Source organism: Pituophis catenifer, unplaced genomic scaffold, assembly GCF_029215685.1.
Source record: "Pituophis catenifer annectens isolate HBS135680 unplaced genomic scaffold, rPitCat1.0.hap2 SCAF_3, whole genome shotgun sequence".
Classification (NCBI taxonomy): Eukaryota; Metazoa; Chordata; class Lepidosauria; order Squamata; family Colubridae; genus Pituophis; species Pituophis catenifer.
Window position 1 is genome coordinate 109,315,934 of NW_027256883.1, and position 17,595 is coordinate 109,333,528.

The 17,595-nt window shown below is 38.4% G+C and overlaps 1 protein-coding gene across 4 annotated transcripts in view; it reads left to right on the top strand.

Moving 5' to 3' along the window:
* The window catches only part of RABGAP1L (RAB GTPase activating protein 1 like), a 206,876-nt gene that overhangs the window by 89,194 nt on the left and 100,087 nt on the right, over window positions 1–17,595 (top strand). The gene's annotated exons all lie outside the window — the stretch shown is intronic.

The following is a 17,595-nucleotide window of genomic DNA, read 5'->3' on the forward strand; positions in this document are numbered from 1 at the left end:
GGGTATGGATTCCTTTTCCTCTGGACAAACTTTATCTGTTTCCCTGGTAACTTTCTGAACAACAACAACTTGGTGACCCTGATTGATACAGTTCAGGATTTTCATTTTTCTGTTGCACTGAAAATATCTTCTCCCAGAAGGAACAGATCTGCTTTCTCCACACAGAGACAAGATCTGCCTCCTTCTTCTTCTTCTCTTACATTGTCAAATGATATATAGAGGATTTGAAGTTAACTGACTATTCTTTGTCAGACAAAACGTATATTTCAGCAACAAAGACATATATAGCCAAGTGGAATTATTTTCTTGTACTCACTGAAACAGCTTGGCTTCATTATGTGCACTCTTCACCACATCTACATAAAAACTGAAGCAGGGTGGCCTAGGCCTGCCTTTTCTCCAAGTCATTGGTTCTTCCTATGTATTGTCTAGTCAAAGCGTTCATTCAGTTTAAATGTATCTATCAATCTCTCATTTCAAACTGAAGCTTTTGGTAATGCTCCTATCCAGAACCTTTGATCAATGGAGAGTTAAGTCTACTTGGCTCCTTGGTTCTCTGAGGAGCTGAGGGAGATGAAGCTCCGGAAAAGACGCCTAGAGAGCAGTTGGAGGTCTAGTCGGTCCGAATCTGACCAAAACGGGTAAGAGCTCATATTAAGACCTACCTAGTGGCGATAAAAGCGGCAAAATTTAATTATTTTTCTGCTCTTATTGCATCGGCAGATAACCGCCCAGCCGCCCTGTTTAGGGTGACCCGCTCCCTCCATTCAGGAGCGTGGGAGGATCCCTTGCAGGGTCGTGCTGAGGATTTTGTTCAGTATCTGCACAATAAAATCACTCAGATTCGGGAAGGCATGGTCTCCAACTGGGTAGGTACAGACGGGATGATGGAGGCCGGTCTTGAGAATGTCATTTGGGAGGAGTTCGATCCTGTTGCTCCCGAGGACGTGGACAGGATACTGGGGCGGCTGAATGCGACCACATGTTTATTGGACCCGTGTCCCTCCTGGCTGGTACTGGCCTCCCGGGACGTTACGCGAGGCTGGCTCCAGAGTATTATCAACGCTTCCTTGGGTGAGGGTGTCTTGCCATCAGCCTTGGAAGAGGCGGTGGTGAGGCCCCTCCTCAAGAAGCCTGCTCTGGATCCGGCTGTTTTGGCTAACTATTGTCCGGTCTCCAACCTTCCCTTTGTGGCGAAGGTTTTGAGAGTGTGGTGGCACGACAGCTGCCTGGGTACCTGGATGAAGCTGTCTTTCTGGATCCACGCCAGTCCGGCTTCAGGCTTGGGCACAGCACGGAAACGGCATTGGTCGCGTTGGTGGATGATCTCTGGAGGGCTCGGAATAGGGGTTGCTCCTCTATCCTGGTCCTATTAGATCTCTCAGCGACTTTTGATACCATCGACCGTGGTATCATGCTGCGCCGGTTGGAGGGGCTGGGAGTGGGGGGCACCGTTCTACGGTGGTTCTCCTATCTCTCCGACCGGACGCAGTCAGTGTTGGCAGGGGGGCAGAGGTCGACCCCGAGGCGCTTCGGGGTGGAATTCCATCAGTACGCTGACGACACTCAGCTGTACATCTCCACCTCCACTCCAGGCCATCCCAACGATGCCCTTGAAGTGATGTCCCGGTGCTTGGAGGCCATGCGGATCTGGATGGGGAGTAACAGGCTTCGACTCAACCCCTCCAAGACCGAGTGGCTGTGGCTTCCGGCATCCCAATATAGCCAGCTGGTGCCATCGCTGGCTATTGGGGGCGAGTTATTGGCCCCCAAGGAGAGGGCTCGCAACTTGGGTGTCCTCCTGGGTGCACGGCTGTCTTTAGAAGAGCATATGACGGCCGTGGCCAGGGGGGCTTTTCATCAGGTTCGCCTGATTCGCCAGTTTCGATCCTTTCTGGATCGGGACTCCTTACGCACAGTCACTCAGGCACTCGTCACTTCCCGCTTGGACTACTGCAATGCTCTCTACATGGGGCTCCCCTTGAATTGCATCCGGAGTCTCCAGCTGGTGCAGAATGCGGCTGCGCGGGGGATTATGGGAGCGAGAGGGCGCTCCCATGTGACACCTCTCCTGCGCGATCTGCATTGGCTCCCTGTGGACTTCCGGGTGCGCTTCAAGGTACTGGTTACCACCTTTAAAGCGCTCCATGGCATCGGACTGGGTATTTGCGGGACCGCCTTCTGCCGCCAATAGCCTCCCACCGGCCAGTACGCTCCCACAGAGAGGGACTCCTCAGGGCGCCGTCAGCTAGGCAGTGTCGGCTGGCGACCCCCAGGGGGAGGGCATTCTCTGTGGCAGCACCTGCCCTCTGGAACGATTTGCCCCCGGAGATACGGAGGATATCAGATCTCCGGGCTTTTCGCCGCGCCCTAAAAACTTTTTTCTTCCATCAAGCTGGGCTGGGGTGAAACCCCCCCTCCCCCCCACGTTTTTGAGATATTAGATTTTTTAATTGTTTAATGGGTTTTAGTCGTAAGGTTCTTAATTTTCGGCCAAAGGGTATAATTCTTTTAAATTTTTAAATTTTGTATTGGATGTTTTTTACTTGGCTGTGCACCGCCCTGAGTCCACCAAGAGAAGGGCGGTATACAAATTTAAATAAAATAAATAAGTCAGCCCTCTACCTCCTCACCTGGCTTATGAACGAACACAGCATCTTTCATTCCAAAATACTGCACTCCACAGCCATTGTATTGTGCCTGATCTATCTTTTCTTTCAAATTGTGTATTATCTTTTCATCTAGTTCGGGTCCTCATTATTAACTTTTTAAAAATAACACAAGATTTTTGAACCAGTTGTGGCATACTGAGAGCACCAGGAGAGCAATAGCTTGTCCATTCTTTTTTATAATAATATTTAGTTTATTCAAGGGACGTTAAGATACAAAACACCAAAAAAGAAACCCACACCCCACAACAAGCAAGGTATTAAAAAGAATAAGTGTTTTAAAAAAGACTAATACATATACTAACACATATACTCCTCCTCCTTAGTTGAATGCTGATTAATATAATACCGCAATATTAATTTCCTACCCCTTACAAAAAAGGCGAAAAGAATTTTTACTCCATTACTAAATCTGTTTAAAAATTGTTATCTTGTCTTATAAATATACTATATTAATAAGAAAATAGTTAATGGGAAAAACAATAAGAATATTATATAAAAATATAATAATAATAAAAATTATTAATAATTATTATTAAGACTTGTCCATTCTAAAGGGATGAGCAACTGTTATTTTGTACTCCTAAGAAAATTCCTAAGAAAATTTTAGCCTCAGTGCCTCCTGGTATGGAGAGGGAGTAAAGTATCTTTGACATTTTTCAGGAGAGGTTGTTCCACCAGAACCAGTGGCCTCTTTCAGATATCCCTTTGTTTGGAACTAAGACTCTGAATTGCAATCTGATTAAATCCTTTGCCCATCAATTAGCACTATTGATTTGAACTTCATGCCCCCCAAAATTATGCGTTATTAGAGATGCATTTTTTTTCTCTGGTGATGTGGTCCCTATTAATCTCCAAGTTGTTGCTGTTGATTTGAATCAGAAACCACAATGAAGAATTTATTACTTAACTGTATATCTGGACCTTCATCAGGGCATCAATGAATTCACACAAAACCCCTTTCTCTCTTGGTGCTTCACCATTGTCAGTTTTCAGGCATCTGTCTTTGTTCTAAGAAACAAAGGAGATTAATGGAAACAGCACACAGTATATAAATTGTAATAATGGAGTGTGGGGCTTTCACCAAAATTTCTACTCTGCCTCTTTACAAAGCTACTCAAAGTAAAATGCATGGTTATTTCTTCAATGTTATTTTCCTTCAACCTGTTAGAGAAGTAAACAGCAAAGGATAGTTACTGATTTGATCCTGAGATTCCAGGCTGCAGATATTTTAATCTAAGTGTCATCAGTCATAGTCCAATTCTATTATGCTCTACACTTTATTAAAACCCAGAAAGTCTACATAGAAGCATCTATAGTTAAATGTGTACAGGGAGACCATTCGAACACAGATTTTTTTAAAAAAAATTTATCCTGACCCCTCTCCTTCCTTTGGGAATAAATGATGTGAAATGAATAAATATTTATATAATAATTTTCCAGGTCTTTATTGTACTTTATTGAAAAGAAAGAGTTAAATATTAATTATTTCTAATTCAAGCAATATTAAATGATGTATAAAGTATCACCTAAATTATTTTTAATATGCTGCTTTTGTTCTTCCAATTGAACAAAAAGCACAAACTATAGTAAACACGTTTTAAATAGTCAAAATGCCAATGTTAATTCTACTTTAATTTGTTTTACTCTTTGCTGTTAAATATTTTTAAACATCTTGATTAGCAAGCTGTTAGTTGCATTTTAAAACCTACACGCCTTAACTTTGTAATAAATCTCTTGAATTTTGTTTTTAACTGTGAAACAACTTGTACCTTTATTATGATAATGCAGTTATATGTTGACATTGTTAAAAGTAGAATATATATTATCATTACATTCACATTTTATAATTTATTATGACTTCGTGGACTGCAGAACCTCTTATACTGAAATGAGAGCAGAATGTATTCTATCGATTAGCGTATTGTAAAGTTCAATTTCATTAGTTTTGACTTAAGAAATGTATGCCATATGTGGACTTAATATTTTTTCAGAAAGTATATAAAATTTGAAATGAAGCAGAGATTTCTGCAGCATTGTTGATAACAATTTGTTGCATTATGCCCTATTATTTTATGGGGGTATTATGTGGGAAGATCTAGCAGCTTTCAGAAGCACTACGCCACAGATAATTGGATATCAGGTTGTTGAAGTTAGGTTCTAAGGAACACTTGGGATTGCTGCAAATGTTTACATATGATTTCCCTATGCTGCCTGATTCCGCTGAAGGATTGACAGCGGAGTCATCTAGATTTATGACTTTGGGAGGTTTCATCCTGCTTCTCTATACAGTAGAAAACGAAAGAGCTCAAGAGTTTTGTGAAGTAGCAATCATGGACCTGATCCAGATCACCAAGGGCCAACATAGGCTAGTGGACACTCATCAGATTTGGGTTTTAATTTAAGGTAGTTGCAACATTATTTGAGAGTTAAAAGCATTACCATCAGTCATTTTTCATGGTTCAATCAACTCTGACCATTCTGAATTTTATGCCCCCTAATGCAAAGAAGATGAAGCTATTATTTTGGTTCATTCCTGGCAACTAATGAATTCAAAGGGAGCTTGTATTTTTTTCTGAGGATTTGATGGGCAGTTTGCCTTGAAATGAGTGTACAATAATGATGTTAGATCAGACCCCTAACAACCTTAGTGTACACTGAAGAGCTCTAGGAAATGAAACAGCAGAAGAAAGAGTGCTATTGGAGGAAGATTAAAAAATGAGTCTGACCAATCACATTGAAGAGCCCCATTAGAGACTACTTGTTGTTTTAACCATTCAGTTGTGTCTGATTCTTGGTGACTTTATAAGGCAAATGTTCTCCATGCTACCCCATCAAGCACAGCTTCTTTCAGTTGTTGGATATTCATTACAATAAGAGCAGCAAAATTTGATTTTCTGTTCTTCATACATCTGTGGCTTGCTGACTGTTTAGGTTGGCTTGATCCCTTTTTGGAAGAAAAGCATCACAAATTATCTGCAAGGCTGTGGTAAGGATTATTCTAAGCATCTCATGATGCTTAGATCTGTTTTAGACTAAATTCCAGCTGAGAAAGTTCTATTGAAGGCATACTCCTCTTATTTTGGAGGAATTTTAGATTCCTCCAAATCTTGAAAGAAATAGACAAGGTTCTCAGGGCTGTGAATCTAGCCATCTATTAGTTATATCAATGCTCCTGCTGGCTGATTAAAAAAAGCCTCCAAGAAACAACATGGAGATGGCTCCAAGTGATGATAAATTCATTCTCAAGTGAGAGGGTGATAATGCTGGGCTTGAAAGAAATGGTAGTATGAACCCTTCTCAAGAAGACATCATTGGACAAGTAGTGTAAGATAATTTCAAGTCATCCCTAATCTGTTTTTGGGAAGGTGATTGAGAAGGTGACTCATGGAGGAAGCAAATTATTTAGATCCTTTTCAGTTGAGTTTCATGACTGTGTTCAGTACAAAGATGCATTTGTTGTATTTCTGGATAACTCTCTGACAGAGCTGACATGGCAATGGTGAATAACAACAACAACAACTACTACTACTATTACTATTATCTCTTTTATTCATTAAACATGAAACTCAGTCAACTGAATGGTTAAAAATGTATCAGAAATATTATTGACTGGCACTGATGATTGATATGGGTTGCTGCCAGCATCCTAGGTATCAACCAAATACCTTCTTAAGATGTACGATGTTCCGAGTAGCACACTTTTGCAGTTCCACTGGTGTTATTGCAGGAAGCTGCAATTTCTTGATCTTTTTTTATAAAATTCTTAGACATGGTACCAAGTGCCCTGATGACAATGGGTATCATTGTCGTACGGAGGCCGTACGGATCTGGATGGGGAGGAACAGGCTCAGGCTCAACCCATCCAAGACCGAGTGGCTGTGGTTTCCGACGTCCCGATATAGCCAGTTGACGCCATCACTGACTATTGGGGGCGAATCATTGGCCCCCACGGAGAGGACTCGCAACTTGGGCGTCCTCCTGGATTCACGGCTGTCTTTAGAAGAGCACTTGACGGCCGTGACCGGGAGGATTTTTTATCAGGTCCGCCTGATTCGCCAGTTGCGTCCCTTTCTGGATCGGGACTCGTTACGCACGGTCACTCATGCCCTCGTCACCTCCCGCCTGGACTATTGTAATGCTCTCTACATGGGGCTCCCCTTGAGGAGCACCCGGAGGCTCCAACTGGCGCGGAGTGCGGCCGCGCGGGTGGTAATGGGAGCGACATGGCGCTCCCATGTAACACCTCTCCTGCGCGAGCTGCACTGGCTCCCGGTGGTCTTCCGGGTGCGCTTCAAGGTTTTGGTTACCACCTTTAAAGCGCTCCATGGCTTAGGGCCTGGTTATTTACGGGACCGCCTACTACCACCAATAGCCTCCCACCGGCCAGTACGCTCTCATAGAGAGGGACTCCTCCGGGTGCCGTCAGCCAAACAGTGTCGACTGGCGGCCCCTAGGGGGAGGGCCTTCTCTGTGGGGGCACCTACCATCTGGAATGAGCTCCCCCCGGAGATACGGAGGATCCCGGATCTGCGCTCCTTCCGCCGTGCTGTGAAGACCTTTTTATTCCATCAAGCGGGCTTGGCCTGATCTCTTCCCTTTTTAAATATGTAAATTTTAATCTGTTTTTAAATTATTGGGGTATTTTAATTTGTCTGGGCCAAAAAGTTTAATTTGATTTTATCAGGTTTTTAAATTTTGTGTATTTATGTATTTTATTGTTGGCTGTTCACCGCCCTGAGTCCTTCGGGAGTAGGGCGGTATACAAATCAAATAAATAAATAAATAAATAAATAAATAAATATGTTTCATCCATAATCACGTAGTTTCGATGGCCAGGTCACGATATTTCGTGATTTTTTTCCAGTTCTTTTTCTTCGACTCTGGTTTCTCCTGGTACAGCGATATCAATAAATTGTGTTTTGAGGGAGGAGCTGACGTCGCGACGGGACCATCGGAGGATTTCTGGGCTCCAGGATCACTGCTGAGAACCCCGCCGCTAGATGGTCCTTCTTGGACCTCACAGTCTAGTTTTGACTGTGATAGTGGAGGGCACATCCTGACAATCCCAGGGACATCGCAAAGTCCCTGATTGATCTGGGAGAAGCCCTTTTTCTACCGGCGGGGCGGCAGCCATTGTAGCTGCTGAAGCTGGAACAGCTCCAGAAGAAGATTAGAAGGACAGTGAGTCGATGCGGTGAGAGACTTTCAATTTAAACCAATATAAAAGGACACCCTGAGACTGAAGTGAAAATTAAATTGGAGATAAAAGGAAATTAAGTGGCAAAATTAAGCTGGATTTATTTCTTATTTTTAAACCATTTGCATTGATGGAGGTATAAATCATAGTTTTGTTTTTGACCGGGTCTGGATTGAAAAGGACTAATAGAACTGAGAGCTGTCTTACATTTATATGCCTTTGTGCCTTTTATTGAAAATTTTTTTGGGGGGGAGGGATTTAATTTTTTTTTCTCCCTCTGAGGATTGTTTTAATTCTCCATTTTATTGACAAAGAACTTTTGGTTTACAATAGCGGGGAAGAAAGAGTGTGTAATACTGCCATCTACTGGATTGGAAACTTTGTTACTCTTTTTTATTCAAGTAGTAAATTGAAACAATTGTGTTATACTTTGTTACAACTCAAGGACTCTGAACATTCTTGCAGATAAGATAGTTGGAAGTACATCTGAGGAAGTTGGAATTATCTGCATTGTTTATTCATGTGTTCTTCAGGGAACTATCAGAAGTAGGAGTCTGAGACTGAACAAGAGAGATTTGTTGTTGTTTGGGAAGGAGAATTGTAGAAAAAACGAATCCTTTTTTCTTTCACCTTTCATCATATTTTTTTTCTCTGCTAAGTGATAACTCTCTGTATTCTTCCCCTGCTTAAACATTTTCAATGGATTTAGGAAACTTTTCCTTTCCCCCCCCTCATTTATAACTGAATTGGATTAAGGTGTACAAGTGCCTGAAGATTGATTTTTGACATTTATTTATTTATTTATTTATTTATTTATTTATTTATTTATTTATTTATTTATTTATTTATTTATTTATTTATTTATTTATTTAGGTTGGCTTTTTGGCCTCTCATTTTTCAGTTTTGTTTTCCTTTCTTTCATTTTTTAAAATTGATTTTGATGATATTTTATTGACATTGGGACTAAATTAAGCCCTTTTTAAAGTGGATTAGGGTATTGAAGAACCTGAAGAATTGTTAATTTTTTCTTTCTCCCTTTTTTCTTTTATTCTCTTTTTTCTTGGCTTTTTCCTTTTTTTGTTTTGGCTGCTGGTGACTACTTGATAGAATGAGTAGAAAGGTAATGGCAGTTGGCTCCGCCTCAACTACACCTTCCTCGTCACCATCTGGAGGACAGTGATCTAGTCAGACGATGCTTCAGCAGGAGGAGGAGAAAGAAAAAGAAAGAGAGAAAGAGACGACATTACAGATGATTCTTCAAGTAGTCCAGAAGATTGAATAACAACAATTAAAGACAGATGAAAAGTGGCGAGTATACAGCACATGATGTTGAAATATGAAGATAGATTGCAAAAAATTGAGAAAAATGAGGAGCAAAGAGAAGGAAAAATTAAAGACATAGACAATAGATTGGGAGAAGTTGAACATGACAGGAGTGGATTAATTGGATGGGAGATGGACAGATCAGAATTTTATCTTATGTAGAAGAAGAGAAAGGAGAGAATTTGGCAGAAATAATGATAGGAATTTTAGCAGAAGCACTAGAAATTACCAAGGAGAAGATGATGGACAGCGTAGATGAGATATATTGAGTTTATACTAGATATGCAATGCGCAACAAATTACCATGAGAAGTACATATAAGGTTTACTAAGAAACCAATTAAAGCACAAATACTGCAGATTGCCAGAGAAAAAGCATTGAAGTACAAGGAGAAAGAAATTGTGGTTCTGAAGCAAATACCAAGAAAAGTGAGGGAGACGAGGAGAGAATACCAATTTCTGACTAAAATACTACTTCAAAAAGGTGTGAATTCTACAGATGGCTGATACCAGAAGGATTAGTGTTAACGTGGCAACTACAGAGATATAGAATAGATACAATAGACAAAGCGAAAGCATTTTATGCAGAATTTTTCAAGGAGAAGGAAATGGAAATGGAATTGCAAAAGACAGTGGTACCAATAGAACTGCAAGAAGAGGAATTAGCAATGATTGAAAAAGCAGAAGGAGCAGTAGGGGGGATTGTGGAATATAAAGAACAGCGTGAACCAAGAACAACTAGAGCAATAAATCCTATAAAGTATGAACATGGAAGAGAAAAAATTGATTTCAATAAACATAAATGGACTTAATTCAACTGTTAAAAGAAGAAAGGTATTTCACAAATTAGAGAAATTAAAATTTGATATAATTTGTTTGCAAGAAGTACATATTAAAAAGCAACATGAACAGTTATTGGCGCATTCAAAATTAGGAAAATTTTTTACATCATTGCCACAATGTAAAAAAAGAGGAGTTGTCTTATATATTAGAAATACAATACCAGCGGAGCAAATATATGCAAATGATGAAGGAAGAATTTTGGTGGTGGAAATAATAGATAATAATATGAAATTTCTGTTAATAGCAATATATGCTCCAAATAACAATCAAAATGACTTCTATTGGAAATTGCATATGAAAATAATTGAATTGGAATATGATAATATCTGTATGATGGGAGATTTTAATGGTATAGTGGATGAGAAATTGGACTATAAAACACATAAAACAATAAGGCATAGCAGAAAGATACTACCGAAATCTTTTTTCAAGATGATTGAGGAAGTAAACTTAAAAGATGCATGGAGAGACAGAAATGGGAAAAACAGACAATATATTTTTTATTCTGACAGACATTCATCTTGGTCTAGATTAGATATGATATGGACAACAATGGAACTGACTTTGAATATAGAACAAATTGAGATAGAAGCAAATACGTGGGCAGATCATAATCCAGTGACAGTGAAATGGAAAGGACAAAGGAGAAGATTCAGATGGACTTTAAATAACACTGTACTAAAAGAAAAGGATTTTGTGCAGAAAATGGAGAGAGAATTGGCTTTCTTTTTCAAGGCGAATAGGAAAGAGGACACATCAATGCAAAATCTTTGGGATACGATGAAGGCCTATGCCAGAGGTTTGATAATAGACTATACAAGGAAGAGAAATATTAAGAAAAGACAAACTAATAAAATATTGGAAGATGATTATAAGAGATTTGAAAAAGACCTTCAGAAATGTCCACTCAAGAAAGATGTTAAAATGAAAATGGATACAATAAAACATAAAATGTAGTTATTGAAGAAAGAAGAACTAGCCCAAAAAATTAGAAGTATTAAACAGAATTACTTTGAGAATGCTAATAAACCAGGCAGATGGTTAGCATATAAATTGAAAAAAGAGAGAGAATAAAAAAAAATAATACAACTAATCGATGACCAAGGACAAAGTAAATTTGGAAACAAGGAGAAGAAAAAAAATTATACAGGATTATTATAGACAATTGTATGAGCAGGAAAATATAGAGGAGGAAAATGTAGTACGATATCTCCAAAATGCAAATCTACCTCGGATTCCTAAAGATATTGAGGAGATGCTAGAGGGAAATATAATGATGATGGAACTAACCGAAGCAATTAAAAAACAAAAGAATGGGAAGGCACCACGGCCAGATGGATTGACAGCGGAATATTATAGGACATTGCAGGAATCCTTGGGTCTCCCACTTTTAGAAGTTATGAATGAAGTGATGACAAAGAAGGAAATACCCAAGTCATGGTCAGAGGCATATATTACATTGATTCCCAAGGAGGACACTGACCCACAACAAATCAAAAACTACAGACCTATATCCCTGCTAAATTCAGATTATAAAATTTTTGCTTCAATATTGGCAGAAAGACTTAAAAGATATTTAAACAATTTTATATACTCAGATCAAAATGGGTTTCTGCCAAAAAGACAAATTAGAGACAATATGAGAATAATTCTGGACACTTTGGAATACTATGAAGTCTATCCTGAAAAGCTTTGATATTTTTAGATGCACAAAAAGCTTTTGACAATGTGAATTGGCTATTTATGTTGCTTCAAATGGAACAGATGGGCTTTGGTAAAAAAATTACCCAAACAATTGAAGCCATATATTATAAACAAACGGCAAAAGTAATGATAAATGGAGAATTGACAGATTCTATTGAGATAAAAAAAGGCACCTGACAATGTTGTCCACTGTCCCTCTGTTGTTCATATTAACATTAGAAGTGCTAAATAGAAATATCAGAGAAGAAAAAGATATAAAAGGAATGAAAATTTGAAAAGAAGAATACAAATTGCAAGTGTTTGCAGATGACCTGGTTTTCATTCTTGAAGATCCATTAATATCAATAACTACACTGATAAATAAAATAGGAGAGTTTGGGAAAGTAGCTGGTTTGAACATCAATAAAGACAAAACGAAGATTCTGACTAAAAATATGTTGGTAAAGCAAAAAGAAGAATTGGGGGATATATCAAAGATGCAGGTCACAAATAAAATTAAATATTTGGGGATATATTTGACAACAAGATGTAGCACACTTAAAGAAAATAATTATAACAAACTTAAACAACAGATAGGGACAGACTTGGCGAAATGGGAAAATTTACAATTATCATTGATTGGGAGGATATCAACTATTAAGATTAATATTCTGCCTAGAATTTTATATTTGTTCCAGACAATTCCAATTAGATTGGGGAAAGATTTTTTTGAAGAATTGAATAAAATTGTGTTAAAATATATTTGGCAGGGAAAGAAGGTGAGGATAAAATTAAAGTTGTTACAAGATGCTAGAATGAGACGGGGTTTTGGTTTACCTAACTGGGAACTTTATTATCAAGCTACAAGTTTGATGTGGATTAAAGAATAGCTAACGTTAAGAAATACTAGATTATTGAATTTAGAAGGACATGATTTGTTGTTGGGGTGGCATGCTTTTTTATTGTATAAGGGAACAAAAGTACAGGGGTATTTTAGAAGACATCATATACGTGAGGCTTTGTTATTAAATTGGGAGAAGACTAAAAAACAACAACATTTGAAAATTCCAGCCTGGGTATCAACGATTGAAGCATTTTCATATTCAGTAATATTTAGAAGGGAACAAATTGTTAGATATAGTGAATTAATGGATGAAAAGTGTGAACTTAAATCGAAGCAAGAACTGGAAGAACAAGGTTTTAAGATGGATTGGTTTTCTTATTTGCAAATACGTTCTAGATATGAAGAAGATTCTAAGCAAGAAGGTTTCTATAATGTCTTGACTAATTTAGATAAAATTTTAATGCGTTCTGATGACTATGTAATTAAAAAATTGTATGGTTATTTATTAGAGGTAAATTTGGAAGAAGAACAAGTTAAAGAAACAATGATAGCATGGGGGAAAAATTTTGGTCACGGGATTGATTTAGAGAAATGGCAAAAATTGTGGTTGCAAAATTATAAAATGACAATGTCTACAGCTTATAAAGAGAATTTGTATAAGATGTTTTACAGGTGGCATCTACCCCTGACGAGAATAGCCAGAATGTTCAAGAACAAATCGGAGAAATGTTGGAAATGTCGGAAATGTCATCAGACTCCAGGATCATACTACCATATGTGGTGGACATGTGTAGAAGCTAAAAGATATTGGACTAAAATCCACACTTGTTTGGAAAAAATGACAAAGAAACACATTAAACCTGAGATATTTTTATTAGGGATTTTACCAGAAACGTATAACAGAGAATTGAGAAATTTAATTGTGAATGTTTTAACAGCGGCTAGAATTGTATTTGCTAAAAATTGGAAAAAAGAGAAAATACCTACTGAAGATGAAGTTATTAAGAAAATTATGGAATGTGCTGATATGAGTAAACTGACGTTTGAAATTAGAGAACAGGAAGACAAACAATATTATATAATACGGGATTTATTTTATCAATGGCTAGATAATAAAACATGGAAATGAAGTATGAAATATGAAATAAATGTAATGATAAAATATATGAAGCGATTTTTATGGGAGACAAGCCATTGTTAAATAATTGTTGAATGAGAATAATAGCATAAAGGGATATAAAAAAATTGTCAAATAAGAGAAATTAAAATAACTTGAAAATTTTGGATATGGGATTAAGCACAAAAGAATTGTAACCGATCGACTGTGATTGTAATGGATGATGGTTGTTTTATGTTTTGTTATGTTCAAAAATATTTTTTTTCAAACAAACAAACAAACAAATAAATAAATAAATTGTATGTTTTGGTTTTTGACAACCATGGTATCTGGTGTGTTATATTCCAAATGATAATCCGTCTGTATTCAAAAGTCCCACAAGATCTTAACTTTCTCATTTTTGACAACTTTTTCTACTTTATGTTCCCATGGCTTTTTGGATACAGGTAAGTCATATTTTTTATATAATGACCAGTGGATTAATTTACCAACTCGATCATGTCTAGCTTTGTAATCAGTTTGTGCGATTTTGCTGCACTCACATATTAAATGTGAAAGTTTCAATTTTATCATTGCAAAGTCGGCAGTTTGGATTGTCAGTGGATTTTTATATCTTCGCTTTCATGGCATTAGTTTGTAGTGCTTGTTCTTGAGCAGTAAGTATTAAACCTTCCGTTTCTTTCTTGATGGTTCCCATCTTAAGCCATGCCCATATCAAGTTGTTATCACATTTTCCTTCAATGTTTTTCAAGTGCTGTCCATGTAAAGTTTTGGTTTTCCATCAATTTAATCTGTCATTCAGCTATTTTTCCTTATATTCTATGTTTGCTTTTGTCATTTTTATACTGTTCTCCATTTTCACAGCCTGTAGCAATTTTTCTGTACTTTGATTCACATAGTCATTCAAAGACATTTTTCTTCTACAGTTTGATGGATTTGTAGTAGCCCTCTGCCCCCTATTCTTGGCAGGTAAAACTTGTCGATGTCACTTCGTGGATGTAAAGTGGGGTAAAGTTTCAAAAGTTTGCATGTTTTCCGGTCCAAGTTTTCCAGTTCAGACAAAGTCCAGTTAATGATTCCAGCTGGGTGTCAGGCCTGGAAGCCATCTTTTACATTGGGCCTTTAAGCCTGCCACATTTACTGCTGTGGGAAACTGGGAGGGGGGATTGTATGGAGCAGAAGGTGATATATAGTCTTAACAACATTCCTTTCTCAGAGAGTCAAGGACATCTTGCCCTGCACCTGGAGGGGTGTGACTGGGAGGTATCTCCAGTTGGGACGGTACTTTGATTGGACCATGTGATTGACATGTGGGTGCTGGGCAGGGATTTGGACTTTCTTTTGGGTGGGGAAAACCTGGAAGCTTTCAGATTCGGATTTTCCCAGATGTGTCAATATGATATCTCTAATAAAATGGAACTTTGAGGAACTTCAAGCCTCGGAGTCTTCTTTCATTGGGGGTGTTACTTGGAACCCTGAGCCTTGCCTTATGCCCTCTGTGCAGCGCCTGCTTTGCCAACTGAGTCCCGACCTCCACACTTCCCTGGGCCGCTTCCGGAATCAGGCTCCGACCGAGGCAGCAAAGGTGCAGGGGGCTTCCCAGGAAGCCCAGCACCCAGCGGGGAGGAGCCCAGGCAAGGGTTCGGGGTCGGAGCAGAATGAGCAGCCAAAGCCCATCTCCGCCGGCATACCTGCCTCTCCCCCCCTTCTCGGAAGAAGAACCACTTCCCAGCCCTGGGCACACGAGATAAGCGCCAGGTGGCTGTTTTGAAAGGGGCGGGAGCAGTTTATGCAAGCCGCAGGATACAGCCTGAGCCTCCTCGATCGGGGCACCTCCCTGGGAATTGCTGCCTGGCCTGGCCCGGGTGTTTGGAAAAACAGTACACTGCTGGAAAGTATTGATTGAGTATTGATTCAGTGGGGCTTTTCACATACATTTTTAAGTCATCCATGTATAGTAGATGATTTATCTTGCCATGTTGGCTTGAGATTTGGTATCCCAGTTTTGTGTTATTTATTTATATTATTATTATTATTATTATTATTATTATTATTATTATTATTATTATTATACATGTAACAGTGATACCCATTGTCATCAGGGCACTTAGTACCATGTCCAAGAATTTTACAAAATACATCAAAAAATTGCAGCTTCCTGCAATAACACCAGTGGAACTGCAAAAAACTGTGTTACTCGGGACATTGCACATTTTAAGAAGATACTTGGTTGATATCTAGGATGCTGGCAGCAACCCGTATCAACCATCAGCACCAGTCAGTGCTATTTCTGATACATTTTAAATGTTCAATTGACTGAGTTTCACGTTTAATGAATAAAAGAAATAATAATAATAATAATAATATAATAATAATAATAGTTGTTATTATTCACAGCTGCCAGTTTTTTAAGCTAACATTGACTTTCATACACATTGAGTTCTTCCCAAGAACCTACAATGTTGTAATGTATTGGTATAGTATATGTGGAGATACAATGAGTATGGCCTTTTGTAACTGATAGATGGAAATTTTGTCAATCTGCAGCCTGTTTTCACTCTCAGGAGGCTTCAGGGAGGCCTTCTAGGTTGAAAACAGACCATGGGGGTGGCACGCCCTCCACAGCCTGTTTTTGCTCCTAGGAGGCTGCACGGAGGCCTAGTAGGCCCAAAATGGGGTACAGGGGGTGCCGCATCCCCCTCCACGGCCTGTTTTTGCTTCCAGGGGGATGCAGGAGGTAGAGTGCTGCCTGTCACGCCCACCATGGCCATGCCCATGCAGCCGATCATTAAGGCAGAGAACCGATTGTTAAATTATTTGAATTCCACCACTGAATTGATCATAGTATCCTTCTGGACTGAATGTAGGATCATGAATGGAGGACATGACATGCAGTGGTTCGCCACTTTCTCCATGGTTATTTTCAGGCAGAATTGATGAGTAGGTGATAAGGCCGGTGATCTTTCCTTTCCAATTTCATATCCACAGGAAAAACTGCTGGACAAGGCTTGGTTTGGTTGATGTTTGGTTATTAAATATATCAACCAAGGGACTTCGTGAAAATGATCTTAAAATACTCTCAAAATTCCAAATGTAATCACTGACCTAGTAAAGTTGTAGATGCTTACTCTAAAAACTAGGATAATTCCTGAAAACAATGAAAATAGACAACAGGAACAACTGAAGCTAGGGGACAAGTTTTGCCTTCATCCTCAGATTTCCCATTAGCTGGTATCTGAAGAAGCAACCCAAACAGGCTTTTGTTATTGCATTCATGATTTAAGTGACAATGATCTTTCTCTATACTGGAAATTTATGAAGCAATTGAATGAGATTCAGGTATGAAAATTATTCTTATTTGAATCTATGTCCACAAGTGAAAATTGCTATGACACTCTGCAATTAAATTAGACTGAAAATTATCTTGGCAATATATCTGAATTTAGGTTGCTTGAATTGTGTATTAAAATATTTATATTTTTTGCAAGAGACTGGATGTTTTCTTAATACATGCATAGTTTTCCAGGAGTCATAGTAAATAGTAGAACATAAAAGCCATGTGCCTCATTCGTAATTGCTTGATAACTCAAACTTAACATTTCACATTTTAAATTAATATTAGCTTCCCAGTACCATTCCATTTCTGAAACCAGCAAGATGTTCTTTTTCTTAAATTTAAAAATAATTTAGAAGTCTAACTCTCTTGTGGTAGATTAAGATGCATTGGAATTGGAAACAACTAGCAACGCATACTAATAAATTAGTTGCTCCAGACATATATTCTGTATATTAAAAGAAAAAGAAAAAAAGGAAAAAGGAAAAGTTCTATTTATATATAATTAATAATGGAAATGTATGTAGGTTACAACTTGTATTAACAATTTATTAATCAGCTATGGTAATTTTCTGTTAGTTCT